The 18776-nt window shown below is 37.5% G+C and overlaps 1 pseudogene; it reads left to right on the top strand.

Annotated features, from left to right (window-relative positions):
• Positions 1 to 8834, top strand: part of LOC128647191 (cytochrome P450 1A1-like) — a 40882-nt pseudogene extending 32048 nt beyond the window's left edge.
• The last annotated feature ends 9942 nt before the right edge of the window (positions 8835 to 18776 follow it).

The raw sequence follows: 18776 nt of genomic DNA, 5'->3' as shown, positions 1-18776 counted from the left end.
ATGGATTATAAAATATATATATTTCAAAAAAGTTTTTTTTAACTTTAAACATTTTTAAATAAAATGCACGCCAACTGAAGTTTTATGTACATCTATTTTACTTTTTCATGTTACAGTACAGTCACAGACACGTTTTTAAATGGATATTTTATCCCTAAGGACACATGCATTTTTGTTAACATATATCAAGTCCATCATGATCCGTAAGTAAATTAAAGTATTTAAAAGCTAATTTTAGGGGGCGTGAGAGAGTAGGTAATATTGCTAATTTGCTTTGAATGGTGCCACCCTTATAGTAAATATAAAATATATAGTCAAGATAGAAAAAATACCAGGGTATATGAGATTACCCTAGAACAGCAAGGGAATAAAAGGCACACATAAAAGACTTTCAAAAATTTATTAATAATAAGTTCCCAAAAACACATTTAAGTATATAGCGATATCTTATCTGTCAATTTCAGTCACCACTACAGACAGCAAAATCTAAAACATTTAAAGTGCACTGAGACCTAATTCTTTCCCTATACTATAGATCACAAAAAGACATCATAAACAGTAAGGGGTTAACCAAGAAACTTAAAGATTCTCTGGCTAATGATATTAGTGGGGGGAATGATGAGAATGATGAAGAAGTGGTAACAATTTTCAGTGCTTTCAGAAAATATAGATACCTTTTGAGTAGACAATTGAAAATTAAGGCAGAAAATGCTAGTCTGGCAAATTATATTGAAAAGAAAATAATCCCTAGGGGATTAAGATTGTCACTTGATCCAGGTGCCAATACAAGGGAGGATGAGGAGGGAGACTCTTTCATAGAAGAATGGAATGAGAAACTCTCCTCAACCTCCCTTGATCTAATGGAAATGATGATCAAAAGAAATAATAAAAGGTTAGAGAAAGTAAAGGGGGAAGCAGAAACAGCAATGATCAAGGTTAACTCTTTCGAATGTGACCCTAAATTTGAGAAATTGAATGGAGAAACAAGCTCGAATATCTCTAAGTTGAAAACTGATATTAAATCAAGAAAATGTAGGAAACTAAGGAGAGATCAGGATGATTATAAAAATGGTAGGGTTTACACATATAAATCTCAGAAAGGGACTTATGACTCCGGGACTGATATGTCAGACTCAGAATCAGGACCCTCAAAAAACTCCCCAGTAAATACACAAACAGAAGGAGGAGGAAAAACAGAAGGGGAAAAAGGAAGAGACCCTTATGGGGGGCAAGGGAAGGAGAAGAGATATCCTACCAGAGAAAAGAGAGGGAGAGGGGATCAGGCTCCACAGAGCAGGGGGAGGTACAGAGGGAGGGGATTACGCAGGGGCTTTTAAGAACCCCAATGGATGAGGAATTACAGATAGTAAACCTTTCCTCTTTTCCTCTAAACCTAGCTCATATCGAACTCCTTAAAAAAGGTATGTCCTTTTGCCCCAATACACCAATTGACAAATTTGAGGTCATAAAAGACCTACATCTTTTTGCAAGAAAGATTGTCCTGTCTGTCATTATGAAATCTAAATCAGATAACAACTACATGTTAGATGCAACTGATCAAGTGGCCCTTAATGATTTAGAGTTACTTCTTGCTGAAAACCAAGCTGTTTTTGATGATGACACACAGAGAGAATCTTTGGTGGATAGAAAGTATGCCTTTAAACCTAAATCAACATATATGCCTTCACTTTCCCTGGTTCCAGCGGTTAATCTATTTGTAAAACAAATGGAGAGAGATATAGAAGATATATCGAGCCAACAAACTTTTGACAACCTAAAACCAAGGGAAAGAATAGCACTAAAAGAATTAAGTATGGCCAAAGGTTTGGTGATGAAGCCTGCCGATAAGGGCGGTAATTTGGTTTTACTTGATGAGCATTTATATGTGAATGAAGTTAAACGGCAGCTGAATAACAAAAAGCAATATGAGAAAATTGGTGGCAACCCTTTGGTCCATATCCAAAATTCCCTTTTTAAACTTTTGAACGATGCAAGAAGCAAAGGGGTAATTACCCAAAATGAGTTAAAATTCCTATATCCTGAGCACCCAGTTATGCCTGTTTTTTATGTATTGCCAAAGCTACATAAAAATATGCAGTGCCCCCCGGGAAGGCCTATAGTCTCGGGAATAGGGAGTGCCACGGAAAAAATTGGGGAGTATGTTGATAAATATCTACGACCCTTTTTGCTAACCTTAACATCATATGTTAAAGATACAGCCGACCTTTTGAGAAAGTTGGATGGAGTAGTAGTAAATGAAAATACCATTCTGGCATCTCTTGATGTAGAGGGTCTTTACTCCTCCATACCACATAAAATAGGCTTAGCCGCAATAAGGAGGTTCTTAGAAACTAGAGGACCTACATATGCTGAACACACTGAATTTGTCTATTCCCTGTTAGAGTTTGTCTTGAAAAACAATATTTTTTCATTTGACGGACAGATCTTTCGCCAACTGTGCGGGACAGCGATGGGGGCAGTGTGTGCCCCCACATATGCATGTTTACATCTGGGCCTTTGGGAATCAGAGATCTTTGAGTATTATTCAAGGATCTTTGAGGACAAAGTGCTACTATGGATTAGATAAGTGGATGATGTTCTTGTCTTGTGGGATGGGACGGCAGAAGAATTCAATGAATTCGTTGCTGCCCTTAACCACAACGACAAGAACATCACCCTGAAGTCAGAAACCAATACAGTAGAACTCAACTTTCTAGATGTGACTTTGAAAAAAGAGGGAGTAAGAATAGTGACGGAAAACTACAGGAAAAAGAACGCAACTAACAATATATTACATGCAGGTAGTAGCCATCCGAACCACCTCAAAAAAGGGATTCCGTATGGCCAATTCCTCCGTCTGAGGAGAAACTGCTCCTCTCTTTCCAAGTTTGACATTCATGCAGCCTTAATGAAAGAGAGATTCCTAAAAAGAGGTTATTCCAATAAGTGCCTCAAGAAATCTCTCTGGAAAGCCAGAAATATGTCTAGGGATGACTTACTGTATCGTAATAATTCTAAAAATGAAAATAGCAAAATTAGATTTATCTCTAATTTTAATAATCAATGGGAAAGTCTAAGGTCAGTTTTCAAGAAAAATTGGCACATCTTATCCCTTGATGAAAAAGTGAACAGTGTGATGGGGGATACCCCATTGCTGACAGCTAGAAAAGCACAGAGTTTAAAAGACAAATTGGTGAAGAGCCAATTTTCAAGGGGCCCCTCGGCCTCTGATTGGCTGAGAAAGGACAGAGGTATTAAGGGTAGCTTTCCATGTGGGCACTGTGTATACTGTGCCCACATGGATAGCACTAAACAATTCTCTGTCCAGGATGGAAAGATTTTTGACATAAGATTCTTTTTTAACTGCAAATCGGAAGGGGTGATATATCTTCTGCGGTGCTCCTGTCCGGTGTTTTACGTTGGAAAAACGAAAAGATTGGTAAAGGACCGAGTACAGGAGCACAGGGACGATATTCTTCACTCCAGAGAAACTAATGTTGCCAGGCATTTTTGTAATGTACATAATAAAAATGTAGATTCATTGAAGTTTATCATAATAGATAAAGGCATCACAAATGGACGTGGTGGCAATAATGATAGGGTCCTCCTGCAAAAAGAGGCCAAATGGATCTACAGACTGGGAACTAGATTCCCAAAAGGTTTAAACGATAAGCTTGAATTTGTCCACTTTTTGTAAATTTTCATTTTTTAATATAATAAACATCTGTTTGAAGTGTGCGCCAGGATAGAGGGTAATTTCTATCTCTCTTCTATTGTGTATTTGAAAGTATTGGGGGTAACCAGGAATTAGGTTGAACCAAAATTTATTTAGTTATTTCTTTCTAACACAATTTTGAGTTTTGAGAGGCTTTTTTGTATACAGGGTTAAAAGTGATACAGCTTTAAGGTGTTGCAAGGATACTTGGGAAAAAACACCTGTAAGCAATTAGGTATCTGCATAAAAGAAGATGTCCACTGAGGACTCCACATGCCCTGATGATCCCCTGTAACACATACTGGAGGTGGGGGAGAAACGTGCGTTGGCACTATGTGTTTATGAGAACCCAGGTACCTGCTGAATGTACCGTGGGCCAGGATTTCTAGTGCACCTGTCTAGACCTTTTCCCTGAATCTCATGTTTCTTCAGAGACATTTTGGCTCTATACATGCAGCTGTACATTTCAAGTGAGCTACGAATTCTTCTGGTGTGACTCCGACAGTGGAGTAAGTGGTTTGAGGAGTGTGCTATTGGAGTGCAATGGAAGTTGTGCCTATACGATAGGTGAATATACGATGCAAATTCGATTCAACTGGATCCTCCTGTCTACAGCCACTCACAGTCCCTGGTGACGCTATACCACTCCCACTATTGCTGACGTCACACGCCAAGTAATCATCACAGGTGCTTGCATGCTGAAGACAAGTGGAAACAACAAAAACCGGAGGACTTAAGCTAAGTATATGCCGTATATGCTGTGTTTTTCAACTGAATTGCTACACTTGCTAGAGACTCTTTATCCAGCAATACTAATTGCGGCACATTTATTTGCCTTAAGAGGAGATTCCCTGGTACATACAAAGAGTAAAAAAAGCGCTTTTTGATACAAAATATAGTTCACCTCTGTTTGGATTGCAGCCATATGTATCACATGTATTTTGCCTACTTATCATAAATGTCCTATAAACATTAGATTTTTGTACAATTCGCTATAAACATAAGTTTCTTGGTTAACCCCTTACTGTTTATGATGTCTTTTTGTGATCCATAGTATAGGGAAAGAATTAGGTCTCAGTGCACTTTAAATGTTTTAGATTTTGCTGTCTGTAGTGGTGACTGAAATTGACAGATAAGATATCGCTATATACTTAAATGTGTTTTTGGGAACTTATTATTAATACATTTTTGAAAGTCTTTTATGTGTGCCTTTTATTCCCTTGCTGTTCTAGGGTAATCTCATATACCCTGGTATTTTTTCTATCTTGACTATATATTTTATATTTAAAAGCTAATATTTATTTAGCACATCTTCTAATTGTATATAAATTTGTATATAGTCATTACTGGGGTTACATTACTACACTATGGAGATTCTGACTATGGGGCCCATTTATCAAGCTCTGGATGGAGCTTGAGGGCCCGTGTTTCTGGCGAGTCTACAGGCTCGCCTGAAACAGCAGTTATGAAGCAGCGGTCTAAAGACTGCTGCTCTATAACCCTGTCCGCCTGCTCTGAGCAGGCGGACACACATTGCCTAAAATCAACCTGATCGAGTACATTTGGGTTGATTGACACCTCTCTGCTGGTGGCCGTTTGGCCGCAAATTTGTAGGGGGCGGCGTTGCACCAGCAGTTCACAAGAGCTGCTGGTGCAATGCTGAATGCGGAGAGCGTATTGTTTTCCGCATTCAGCGAGGTCTGGCGGACCTGATCCGCACTGTCGGATCAGGTCCGCCAGACCTTTGATAAATATCCCCCTATATGGGGTTTAAACCATTGCTTTTGTGGGATACCATTTAACAAAAAAATATGACATTATGTGACATTATGTATTTTGTTCTGCAGAGCACTGTGCAACGAGCCAGCTTGTTTTAACCCTTACCGAGCGTTAATAGCCAACCTTTGTAATTTACTTTTTTTGTTTTTAAAATCAAAGTAAACTGTAACACACACACACACACATACTCATACATACATATTTAATGGCAAAAATGAAATACCGCAAATATTTCTTCTGAGCACATCTTTATTAATGTTATATATATATATTTATATATGTGTATATATGTATATATTTACCTTTGTTATGTACAAAAATATTTGTTTGATTTGCTCTCAGAATAGCACTGGTAGTGGGGCTCTGCACAACTACCAAATGTTATTTATTTATGTCATCTCTGAATAATTATGTGCATTTAAATGGGAAAACTTTTGTCTGCTTATATGTTTTTGAAGACTGCAGTAAATGGATAGTTCACAAAGGTTACCATACCAACTAATTATACACAGTTGTGACTAATGAATTGTCTTAATTGTTGCACCTATCAGATTGTGTTCTCATTATGCATATCCTGTTAAATAGCAAGTGTATTTTCATTATGAAATATATTTTTTAGCCTGAGGAAACAGCTCTTAGTCAGCTGAGAAACGCGTCGCTTTTTATTAAAGTTTTATACATTTTAATACACTTGCTTGCCCTTTGGTGTATTTTTTGTGAGTACATAATTGGGCTGTGCTGCTATTAGCCACCTGAGGAAGACCAGGACCTGCTGGGAGTTTTCCAGTCTGCTGGGCGACTGTTAGGTCCCAGCCTGCTGTTAATGCACCAGGAGGTGCATTGGATCTTGTAAGTTTATTCTTTACTTACTTGTCTCTCTGTCTTAACAATACTGGGCTATGTGCATATACTTTGTGTCCACATGGGATATCTACTATCAATCCCCTCAGGGACATCTTCTGGGTATCCACTTCAATCCCACAGTGAGCTGGACCACTGCGAGGCTCCGGCCTGCATCAATAGCACCACAGGGTGCGCTGCTCTTGTGAGTATACATCTGGATTTGTGTTTATTGGAGCCACTTATCTTTGCATTACTAGGCCATGTTGGCGCCTTTTTTCTTTTTTTCAGTTATCTAACATCATAGGAAGACCATCCTACAACCGAGAGCTGCCACACTTCTTTGGACTATTGTACATGGGAACTTGTTTTTCACATATCTCCTATGGATATTGTTTGGTAGATATAGTGTTTATAGAGTTGTACATCCATTTTCTCTTTTTCCTTTCACACTACTATTTTTTGTCATTTGTGTTTGGAGGCGCCCCCTAAGGGTGTGGTTTATGCTGGGTTATACCACACTCTCAACATCAATATTCTTTATTAATGTTTTCAATTTTTTTCCCCTTCTATGGAGCATGTTTAAAATATATATTAAAAAAAGTGACTTTAAAAACGTATATATCTCAGCAACCACTGCTTGTTCAATCAAGCAAAAAGCAGCTATTGGACAATAAAATTGACCTGCATGCCACATTTCATAATAACTGGTGCAGCATTTTTTGCTGCAGTGTTGGATAACCTTTTTTTAATTTTAAGAAAAGGGCAACGTGACTTTGTGGGCCAGGTATGGGACAAAGTTAGGATGGTCCTTAGATAGTATTAGCGTGGTCTGTGAGATGGACAGAAGTGCTTGGCTGGGCAATCTGTGATCAGAGTTTAATGTGTCTGGGTGGGGTTTTGGTTGTGTGTTTGATTGTAAAGTGCTACTGTGCAACAGCATCCACTTAAGACAAACATTGGGTTATTTTTATGGTTTGTTTTGTTTAGCAATGTTTTCTACACAAATAGTCTGCAATAATCTGGCTCATGGAACCTGCGTTTAGCAGATGTAATATTATAATGTCTGGACAATCAGACAAAGAGGCCCATTTATCAAGCTCTGAATGGAGCTTGAGGGCCCGTGTTTCTGGCAAGTCTTCAGACTCGCCAGAAATGCAAGTTATGAAGCAGCAGATGAGGCGGACAGAGATCGCCACAATTCAACCCGATCGAGTATGATCGGGCTGATTGACATCCCCTGCTGGCGGCCGATTGGCCGTGAGTCTGCATGGGGCGGCATTGCACCAGCAGCTCACAAGAGCTGCTGGTGCAATGCTGAATACGGAGAGGTCCGACAGACCTTTGATAAATAGACCCCAATGGATAGACAGAGTGTTACATGCAAGTTTGTTTGCACAGCACTATGTATTTAGGATAATACTGAATAATGAGAGTTGCTTATATTTTTGCTGAATCACCATGGCTCCAGATAACGCTATGGAAGACTAATAAACATATGGATGTTAATTGACAAAGTAAACTGCAGTCATCATTTATGTATAAAATAAATATTAATTAAATGTGAATATTTTGCTGATAATCTACTTGTTTAAAGCTTGTTAAAACTGTGAAACTTTATGCATTATAAATAATAATTTGTTATAAAAAAATTGAAAATATAGTTGAGCTATAGGGCAACATTTAAGAAGCTTCAGGCGTACAAGGTTCGCACCAGTAAACCTGTTCACCCGCTATCGTGGCCAGCGGGCAGCAATACGCTGCCTGCATTTATCATTGCACCAGCAGCTGCTGGTGCAATGCCGCCCCTTTCTAGCGCGGGGCCAATCGTGCATCAGCAGAGGCTGTCAATCACCCCGATCGGACTTGTATGGGTAATTTAGGAAGTAGAGGTCTAATAACCGCTGCTTCTTAACTATCGGCTACAGGCTTCGCTGCACCGAAGCTTAATAAAGTTGCATCGTGCAGCTTTATGAATTTTGTCCATCATTCTTAAAACACTCAAACTAAATAGCGAAAAATATTAATCTAATAATTTAAATATATTGAAATTAAGAAATGTTTCTGTTCCACCTTGAAAATTCAAACTTTTCCAGCCACCAATTTCTTTAAAAGACCTTTATTCTTTTAAGCAGGGTCCATAGGTACCCTGCTTAAAAGAATACATGCCTTTTAAAAAAATTGGTGGCTGGAAAAGTTTGAATTTTCTTTGTGCAGTTGAGACCTGGCTTGTCTCTTTCCGTGCCCCATTCTGAAAAGTGTGCTGTCTTCCCATCCTGGATTATTCTGTTCCACCTTGAACAGAAAATGTTTACAGTGTTTCTTCCCTCACATTCACTTCTTTTAAAGCTTGTGTGGTTCACTTATTCTCTCCCTCAGATTACTTGTTGCTGTTATACTCAGTGTAAAAAAAGTGAATACACCAATGATCGCTTACACACAAGTTAGAAAACCTGTAATCACTGAAACAAAATGGAGTACACCTGGGATTTCCAAGTAGTCTAGTTTCATGAACCATGGTTATAAAATGACCCGTGAACACCAGAACTTTCCCAATATTGAACCTATGGGCTGTGTCTATCTGCATGTCTGCATCATGGCTCCACATGGAAAAGAGTTGCCAGAGTAATTGAAAAATCTGATTGTGAGATTTCACAAAGATGTGAAATGATACAGGAAGATTGGTGACTAACTAAAAAAATCAGTCAAAACACAGTTTTAATCAGGAGGTATAAAACAAAACATAGTACCACTAATCAGAGCCACAGTGTCCCTCCTCCTGCAATGACACCACAGATGGGCAAGTGCTTCAGACTTGGCTCACGGGTTATCAATTGGAGTTTCTGAGACAGCTCAGAAGGACATTGAATAAAGTCAACCTCTATGGATGGTGTCCAAGAAAAAAACTTGCTTGCTTTTTGGCATAAAACTGCAATATTAAACTTTGCTGAAGAAATTGACAAGAAGCCTGATGAATATTGGGAGCAAATTCTTTGTTCAGATGAGACCAAGATACATTTGTTCAGAATCAGATGGAAACCAGCATGTTTGGTGTGAACCTGGTCAGGACCACCAAGTGAATGCAAAGTCCCAACAGTAAAGCACAAATATGGGAGTGTGATGGTATGGGGCTGCATAAGTGCAAAAGGTGTCGGGGAGTTGATATTTATAGATGGCACTGCAAAGCCTGTTGATATACCAAAATGCAGGTTATCAAAATGACTCCCAGTCTTCAGAAGCTTGGCAGAGGAGGAATATTCCAGGGTGAAAAGGATCTAAAGCACTCTAATAAAATCATGAAAGAGTTTCTACAGAAGAAAAAAATTGCCTGACATAAACCCAATAGAACATCTTTGGGGTATTTTAAAGAGAAAGGTAGAGCAACACAACCCCTCCAGCAAAGGGAAGCTAAAAAAAATTGTATGGAATAAATCTACCACTCACCAAGAAGGCTACTAGCCTGATTTAAATTGAGCCAACAACAAAAAAGCTGCATTTTAAACATATGGAGCTTTTATAAAAAGAAATATAAGCTCTGATGCATACACTAAAAAAAGAAAAGAAACATGGAGCTCGAAAGAGAAGTTAAAAAATAATTGAAGCCAGTGGGGAAAGGGAACCTGGGCAAAATAGCCAACTTTGTATCAATGTGGTGTTAATCCTCACAGACAGTAATTGCACAAACATGGAGCATGTGAGTGAGATTGTTTATGTTGAATCCTTACAAAAATGAAGGATTCAATGAGAAAGGTAACTAACAGTGGCCATGCTGCTGCTTGCACAGTCCAAAGTTGAGGACTTGTAGAGGAAATTAAGCTGAAAATATTGATGAAACTACTAGTTAATCTAAGTATAGAGTTCAGCCTATAAGCAATCCTTATTATATAATGCAATAAACTCCTACACCTTGTCTCATACATATAACAGTGTCATAGCAGCAGCTGGTAACCACAGACTTGCAGGGATCACCATTGGGACACACAAATTCACACAAATGCATGGATCAGCTGGTATTTATACAGCCTGCACCCACAGATTTGTCCTAACAAGGGCTGCCGTCTTTTGTTCAGGCCAAACTTGAACACTCTTGTAGGGTGCACAGAACAGAAAAAAATATTTTTGTATAGTAAGGAAGGGGATTCGGGAGAGAAGTTTGGGGACCGAGTAAACCCAGACATTTGTATGTCCGGTCCTGTGTAAACAATAAAACCGGGCACACAATTTGAAACCTGGACTCTCTGGATCAATACTAGACATATGGCAACCCAATGGATGAGTGTCAATATGCACAGGGAAGGGTGTCAATGTGCACAAGGAAGGGTGTCAATGTGCACATGGTAGGGGACACACGGAATGGAGCAAGATAAAAGCTTGATACAACATAGAGTTATTCTTATTATGGTCCTATAGACAGATTTTTGTTACACTGCACTTTTTGCTATATACAGAACTTGGTTTATGGCTGTTCTTGCAAACACATTATAATACCCAAATCCCTGGTAGAGCTGTTACTAGATACAATGCACTAAAAGGATTTCTTCTACTAGTGAAAACCTGTGAGGATAGAGCTTTACACAGAGTATTGATAATGGCTGTTACTATACACAATTCACAGGCCAGGAGACTCACCCTCTCACTGAAATTGTAGACAGCCACCTGTCAGTGTGCAGCAGGGCTGTAAGCTAATCTCATGCCCAGCTTTAACGTGCACCTCCATCTTGTCATAGGACTTGTGGTGTTGTTATAGCTTAAATTTCCGCCGGTGGTCCAGGCTCAAGAGTTCCTCGCAGTCAAACAGCATAATTGCGGGATACTTCTCAGGTTCAGTGGGCTGCAGGGCCGCAAGCTCATTTCATGCCCAGGTGTACTGCACACCTCCATCTTGTCATAGGACTCTGTCAGCATTGTCACAGCTTAAACCTCCCTCCAGCAACTCAGACTCAAGAGTTCTTAGTAGCCAATTAGCGTCAGCGTGGGCCACTTCTGTGCCAACTGTGTGCTGTTGGTCATCAAATACTCTGACCCTTATTTAGGTTGTTGACTTGTATAAACCTACTTGGCTGGCAAAAAATTGCTGCCATCCATGCTAGGCACTGGAATTACACAAGATAGTTGGTGTACTTGGGAGAGAAGTGCAGGGATCAAGACTTTTGCATGTCCGGGTCTATGTGAGCAGGAAGACCAGCTGCACAGTTTAAAACCCGAATCAGGGACAGGTGGCTACTCTAGTCATAAGTCAAAAATTACCCTAAACAGAGCTAGATTACGAGTGGCTTTTTTATTGTTTTTTTGCGAGTGGCGTGTATAACGAGTTGAAAGTAAACTTGTTCGCTTGAGCACAATCAATATTTATGCTTGTTGGGTTAATGGGATACTAAATCCAAATGTTTTCTTTCGTGATTCAGAAAGAGCATGCAATTTTTAGCAACTTTCTAATTTACTCCTATTATCAATTTTTCTTAGTTCTCTTGCTATCTTTATTTAAAAAAACAGGAATGTAAAGCTTAGAAGTCAGCCCATTTTAGGTTCAGCACCCTGAATAGTGCTTGCTTATTGGTAGCTACATTTAGCAAACCAATAAGCATAGATAACCCAGGTTCTCAACCAAAACCTAAGCTCTATATACCTACTTTTTAAATAAAGATAGCAAGAGAACAAAGAAAAAATGATAATAGGTGTAAATTAGAAAGTTGCTTAAAATTGCATGCTCCATCTGAATCATTAAATAAAAAAATGTGGGTTTATTATCCCTCTAAAGTGATGGTAAATCCGAGCATTTAAAAAATGCTTGGATTTACCATCACTAAAAATAAACTATAGTTTCAGTCATCAGTTATTAAAAAAGAGGGTGCTAAAGACACCCTGTCTGTGCCGCAGCAGCTAGCTGAAGTCAGTGACTCCGGACGCCCGCGGCACAGCTCTCTTTACCAATGAGGTCGCGTTTCCACCTCTAAACCATTAGCCATGCATTCAGAATATAAAAACATTCTAAATAAGGCTGGAACCCCTAATACTGCCTATACCAGCACAGCTAGAGTTAAGCTTAATAAGTGCTCTGCTATCACAGGGATAACTCAGTTTATTACCATGCTACACAACGCTGAACTCTAACACAACAAAACAAATAACTTTAGTGCAATTGCTGCACTTACACATAACAGCCAACAAAGGTTTAAAGTAACAACAGATTATCATTAACTACAATAAAGGGGCAGCTAAGAAGGTTAAAATTGGGGGTGGATTCCAGTAACAAACATGTTGATAATTCATTTTATTTCATACATTGGCTTCCTATGCCATACATTACAAAGACAAGTGTCTGCAAGACGTGTTAATGACAAGGGGTGTGTGCTATAATGGTTTCTTCCTGGACCATCCCATTAACCCACACAGTGTTTAATTTTAATAGATGATTAAACTTTAGCCATCTATTAAAAATACATTGTTGAGGGGCGGAGCCAGACTAAGATGGTGACCAGACGCATATTACAGACTCTCAAGCATAATTCTGATTAAACTGCAGTCTTTCTACTAGTATTCAATCAACTACCTATAAATAACTCTGAAGGATCAACAAATTTAATGACAGCTCAACTAAAAGCTTTTTTTTTTAAGTGGAAATATGATCTTGAGCCTCAAGCAGGACCATTGAGGCCCTGTGCTGTATCCCACTTGAGAGAGCGGGACATCCTCTCCCCGGGGCGCCGTCTCTCCCTGACATCAGGAGCACAATAATATCATCCAGACTGAGTGTCTTACCCACAGCTTTACCTAGGCTTTTCTACGGTAACCCTACAACTAAGTAAAAAGCGCCTATTAGGAGGATAAAGTGACACTTTCAGATAAGTAATATACATCACGTCAGACCAAGATGAAGGCAGACATCATTGCAGCGTTAGCTGCATTTAGATCCGCTATGGTCTCCCACTTTCATACGCTACACCATCTGCTCCATAGGAAACGGATCATCTCATATGGCTTATTATGGGGACTGTCACTCCATTCCTTCCTTGGGGCTATCACCGGACAAAAATGAGGAAGATTCCCAGCACACATACCAGTTGAATTGTCTGGCTCCTGGACTCTACCTGAACCCAATATCACCATGGAGCAGATGAAAGATGTTCACCTACAAGTGCCCAACTGGAACCTGCCTGCGAGGCGGCCGATCATAGTAGGGCCAGTGAATAGTGCCAAAGCAGTTATCTATACGGCGCTGAACCCCATGGGAACTCTATCTCATATACAACTATCACCATCAAATTACAAAAACTCCCCAATAATCGTCGCCATACCTCGCAGTTTGGACCTGAATGCTGCTAATTCTCCTACCACTTATCCACACGATGCCGGTGATAGAGGGACTAATTGCGTACTACTGAGGGCAGCATTAAACATGCATACTAAAGATGGAGACATAGCACGAACAGCTAATCACCATGTTGAGAGTCGGCACGACATTCAGCAAAAGCTCATCAAAAGATACCACCCAGAGTATGGAGCCCCATCATTTTCACAATCTATGATCTCAAGTCATAATTGCAAGTAATTCTACGAAGATGACCAAGTTGACAGTGATCACATTAGGCTTATGGAATCATATAGCCATTGGAATTGGATGACTATCATACCAATAAATAAAGCCTTACAAGATTTTTCTGTGATCCCCGCTATAAATATTGTTCTTGCATAAGACACAATGAGAACCAATAGTTATATGTTTAATGTTGTGAAGTTAATTTCTATTATATTCTGCATTTTATATATTACTACTTTGCTATATCACCCAGATTATGGGCTATTTATCTTGTTAGCAAGTCTTACTAGATATAGGTTTGTGTTGAATAATGCAGATTCTACACATATGTTATGCCTTGTTCATATCGCTGTAAATAACTAAATTAATGTTATGTATACTACAATCTTCAGTTTAGAACCTTTTTTAGTACATGCCCAAGGGTTTTACACTAGGTATGCGGGTTTATAATCCTATTTCATTAGCGAGACCCTTGTGCCCATTAGACTAGTTTGATGATGTTAAAGTGATATGCCTTAATGGTAGCCAGCCTTACACTTGACTTGCCAGCTCTCTAAGAGTTGCTGATTACAGCACTACTACTTTTCACTCTGCATATTAAAGTCCGCTGTACCGTTCTTATTAAGACTAATCATTCGCATAAGCCAATCTGTATTATTTATGGGATTTCAGAGACCCTACCCCCTATATAATATAGACCTTCGGGACATGTATTGTACTAAAGGGTACCTACAATATCTTTATAGCACTTTATTGAATGATCATGTAGACTTACTATCTATTTACTTTGCAATCTTTATCACACTAATTAGTTAGTGCTCTCATAAATTACTTTCCTTACCCACCTTAGTACGGCAAACTCCTTATACCCAGCAATCTTTGAAATAGTTGGTCAATTGTTATAGCCCTATTATGTACCTATCTCACAGTAGTCCAACAAATACTAATTAATATAATATTAATATAGCATGATTAAGTGATAATCATCACAAAACGTTGCTTGTCTTTTTGTCAAATAAAGACTTTTTAACATAATCTGGTGCTGTGGACACAGTATTTGTTGGAGCGTAGTGTGGAATGGGCAGTTTCCACGGTCTGCATGAGCACAGTTAAGTTACCAGCAGCTGTTCCAAGCTTTCAAGGAATTATCTCACAGTAGTAGTCCACTAGTTGTTAAAGGGACACTGTACCCAAAATTTTTCTTTTGTAATTCAGAAAGAGCATGCAATTTTAAGCAACTTTCTAATTTACTCCTATTATCAATTTTTCTTCATTCTCTTGCTATCATTATTTGAAAAAGAAGGCATCTAAGCTTTTTTTGGTTTCAGTACTCTGGACAGCAGTTTTTTATTGGTGGATGAATGTATCCACCAATCAGCAAGGACAACCCAGGTTGTTCACCAAAAATGGGCCGGCATCTAAACTTACATTCTTGCATTTCAAATAAAGATACCAAGAGAATGAAGAAAATTTGATAATAGGAGTAAATTAGAAAGTTGCTTAAAATTTCATGCTCAATCTGAATCACAAAAGAAAATTTTTGGGTACAGTGTCCTTTTAACTGTTATTCTCTATCTGTATCTTACATTTTCATTTTTCCCACTTGTAATTATAGGACTTGAAGCGAGTACATTAACGGTTTTATCTTAGGCATATTACCACATTGGGAGTTTTATTGATCTCCGCTCCCCCCCCCCCCCATATCCACACCTAATAATATATTTAGTAGTAATATCATTATCTTTTGAATAGGTGGTTGTTGCACACCCAGCATTTAGACTGGATCTACAAAGAGCTATTTTTAGATACATTTAGACTATCTACAGATTTTAGAGTCCCGCCTCATCTCAGCTCAACAAGTGCAAGTGCTCTATGTACTTCAGGTAATTTAAGATATATAGTGGGATGAGAACAATTACAATAGAGGGTTATACTTTTAAACACCAAACGCTGAAAGAGATATCAGGAGATAATACAACAATCTATATGTTACTGCAGATTATCACTCTAGTATGTAAAAAAGGGCTAGTATATATGTTTTTGTTTACAATTGCATTATTGCAGCTAAGAAGAATTAGCCATGATGTCTAAAGGTTTTAATTTAAGTTATAAATAAGGTATGGATGTGAGCCTAAATTCAAATAAATTAATAGTATATCTGTACTAGTACAGAAAGGTGATATTGCCCTTCTTAGGGGAGATTTTTTAGTGCAATGTTTGATATGTATTGAATGTCATCCTGTATTGCTTCATCTTGTATGTATTATTGTGTCTTTCTGGACATATGATGTATGATTCTAGTACCTTAATAAAAAGAAAAATGTATAATAAAAATACATTGTTGAAACTCTGGTCATGAGATGGACCCCTCTTCCCTGCAGGGCCCCCATTCATTTCAGGGTGTTCCAGAGAGCTGTACTGAATCTGTGAAACTTGAAAAAGTCATTTTTAATGTACTAATAAAATCTGAAACCTTATTCAAAACTAAAATGAAAGAGGAGCCAAGGTATCCTGTATCTGACTTGAAAGGCTTTAGCTACGATATGGAAAGACATTTTGTCATCACCTATCACTAGTTGGTGTTCATGCAGGATGAATGTTGCACATACTACCCACAGCCAATAATAATCTAAAATTATTTTTAATAAATGCACAACATGTTGTATATGTAAAAACTTTGCAAAGTGTCTATAAACTCCTAAGACTAAACCTTAAAAAGTCTAGCAAAAAATGTTAAGCAGCAACTAGTGAAACACAAATAATGCCCTCTCAATGCTTGATGGTTGCCTTTTTTATGTTTCCAAAACATTTTATCACAATGCACAAAGTATTTTCATTTATTTCTGTAAAAAAAATAAAAAAGATGAGACTGACGTATTTAGCTAAAACATTTGTCAACCCTCGAAAAATACGGCAAATGCAGAGTTTACATGACTGTAATGCTATGTTTAGCTAGAAATAAAATAAACAGTATTTTGTATTTAAATTGACCACTTTGGTTGACTGGTGCTTGGCTACTTGACATTTCTGTTTCTTTCAGTATTGTCTACTTTTGCCCTATAATAGTATAATTTTATGAGTAGGCAATCGCTCTACAAAAACATGTACTTTAACCAAACAAATTAGACTGGTATTTTATTCAGGAAAGGTACAATTATGTGGGGAAAAGATGCATTTACAGACTCGGATAATAAACTTTATCTATGATTGCCATTGAAGAAAAACAAATACAATGGAGGATTCATATTCAAGGAGGAAATACCTAAAGGTGCATTTAGTACTTGGAAATCAACTATTATTTACAATTTGATGACTCATCAGTGTCATTTTCAATCATTTGGCTTATACTAAAATGGTAATGAAATAACAAGTATGGTAAAATATAGTAAATTACTGCAGTTTGAAGATTAAAAAAAAATATTGTGTCTCATTCAGTTAAGCTTTAGTCCCAGTTCTCTTAAATATTTTGAATTTTTTTTTGTGGCCTGTATGGTAAAGCTACACCTAAGATTATTTAAATACTGCAACTAGAATGGTATATACAAAACAACACATTGAGCTAGATTGCAACTGAAGGGCTGCTTAGGGCTTTGACTCTTGCACAAACACTGCTGTTTAGTGTAGGGTTAGAACACGTATTAAAAGTTGAAAGTAAACCAATTTATTACTCAGGATTTTAACATATTGGAGTTATAATTTTAAAAACAAAAATAAATTTTAAAAAACTATAAAAAAATATTAAACGCACAAAACTGTTTCACATAGAACTTTTGTAACATCTTCAACTGCAGCAGCATCCACTGGCATACTATTATAATAAGTATGAAATAAACGTACATGGAACAGTTTTGTTAATATAATTTGTGTTTCTTTAAATTTATATTCAAAGTTTTTTTATTTTAATCAGGTGAGTTAAAGGTACACTGTACCCAAAAAAATTCTTTCGTGATTCAGATTGAGCACGACATTTTAAGCAACTTTCTAATTTACTCCTATTATCAAATTTTCTTCATTCTCTTGGTATCTTTATTTGAAATGCAAGAATGTAAGTTTAGATGCCTGCCCATTTTTGGTGAACAACCTGGGTTGTCCTTGCTGATTGGTGGATAAATTCATCCACCAATAAAAAAGTTCTGTCCAGAGTACTGAAACCAAAAAAAAGCTTAGATGCCTTCTTTTTCAAATAATGATAGCAAGAGAACGAAGAAAATTAGAAAATTGCTTAAAATTGTATGCTCTATCTGAATCACTAAAGAAGAAATTTGGGTTCAGTGTCCCTTTAATTAAAGGGATCGTGTACACCATATACACTACTTTAAAGAAGAATATGCACAGATACTGATCTAAAAATCCAGTATAACATTTTTAAAAGGTTGAGGAGGTTAGACTGGGACACCCAGTGAAAGGGGCTGGCAAATCAGGAAGAGCAAACACAGGACTATGTAGACCTGGGTCTAAATCTGATACTTTGGGGCTTGGCTAGGAGTCAGAAAATCAGCACAATGTTATTAAAAATAAGCAAAATTATACATTGTTACAAAAACACTCTGAGATGAGCTATATAAATAGATAATCTACTTAACATTTATGCAAATAAAAATCTAGTGTACAATGTCTCTAATTCTGGTGCTTACGTCACTACAGATGTTCCGAATGCAAATTCGGCACTATCTGACTACTTACCTTTAGATTCAAATGAAACTATATTAAACTATTAATTAATCTACCCTAACTGTTATACTAAAATTATATTAAACTATATTAAACTAATTAATTTAATCTACCCTAACTTTTATACTAAAATTACAATAAACTACAAATTAAATTAACTATATTATATATTTAAACACCTAACCCTACTCAAATAATTTTAATCTACACTAAAAAATTACAAAGTTACAAAAA

This window comes from Bombina bombina, chromosome 2 (assembly GCF_027579735.1).
Source record: "Bombina bombina isolate aBomBom1 chromosome 2, aBomBom1.pri, whole genome shotgun sequence".
NCBI lineage: Eukaryota > Metazoa > Chordata > Amphibia > Anura > Bombinatoridae > Bombina > Bombina bombina.
Note: the sequence above shows the minus strand (reverse complement) of the source record. Positions and strands in the feature narration are given on the sequence as shown.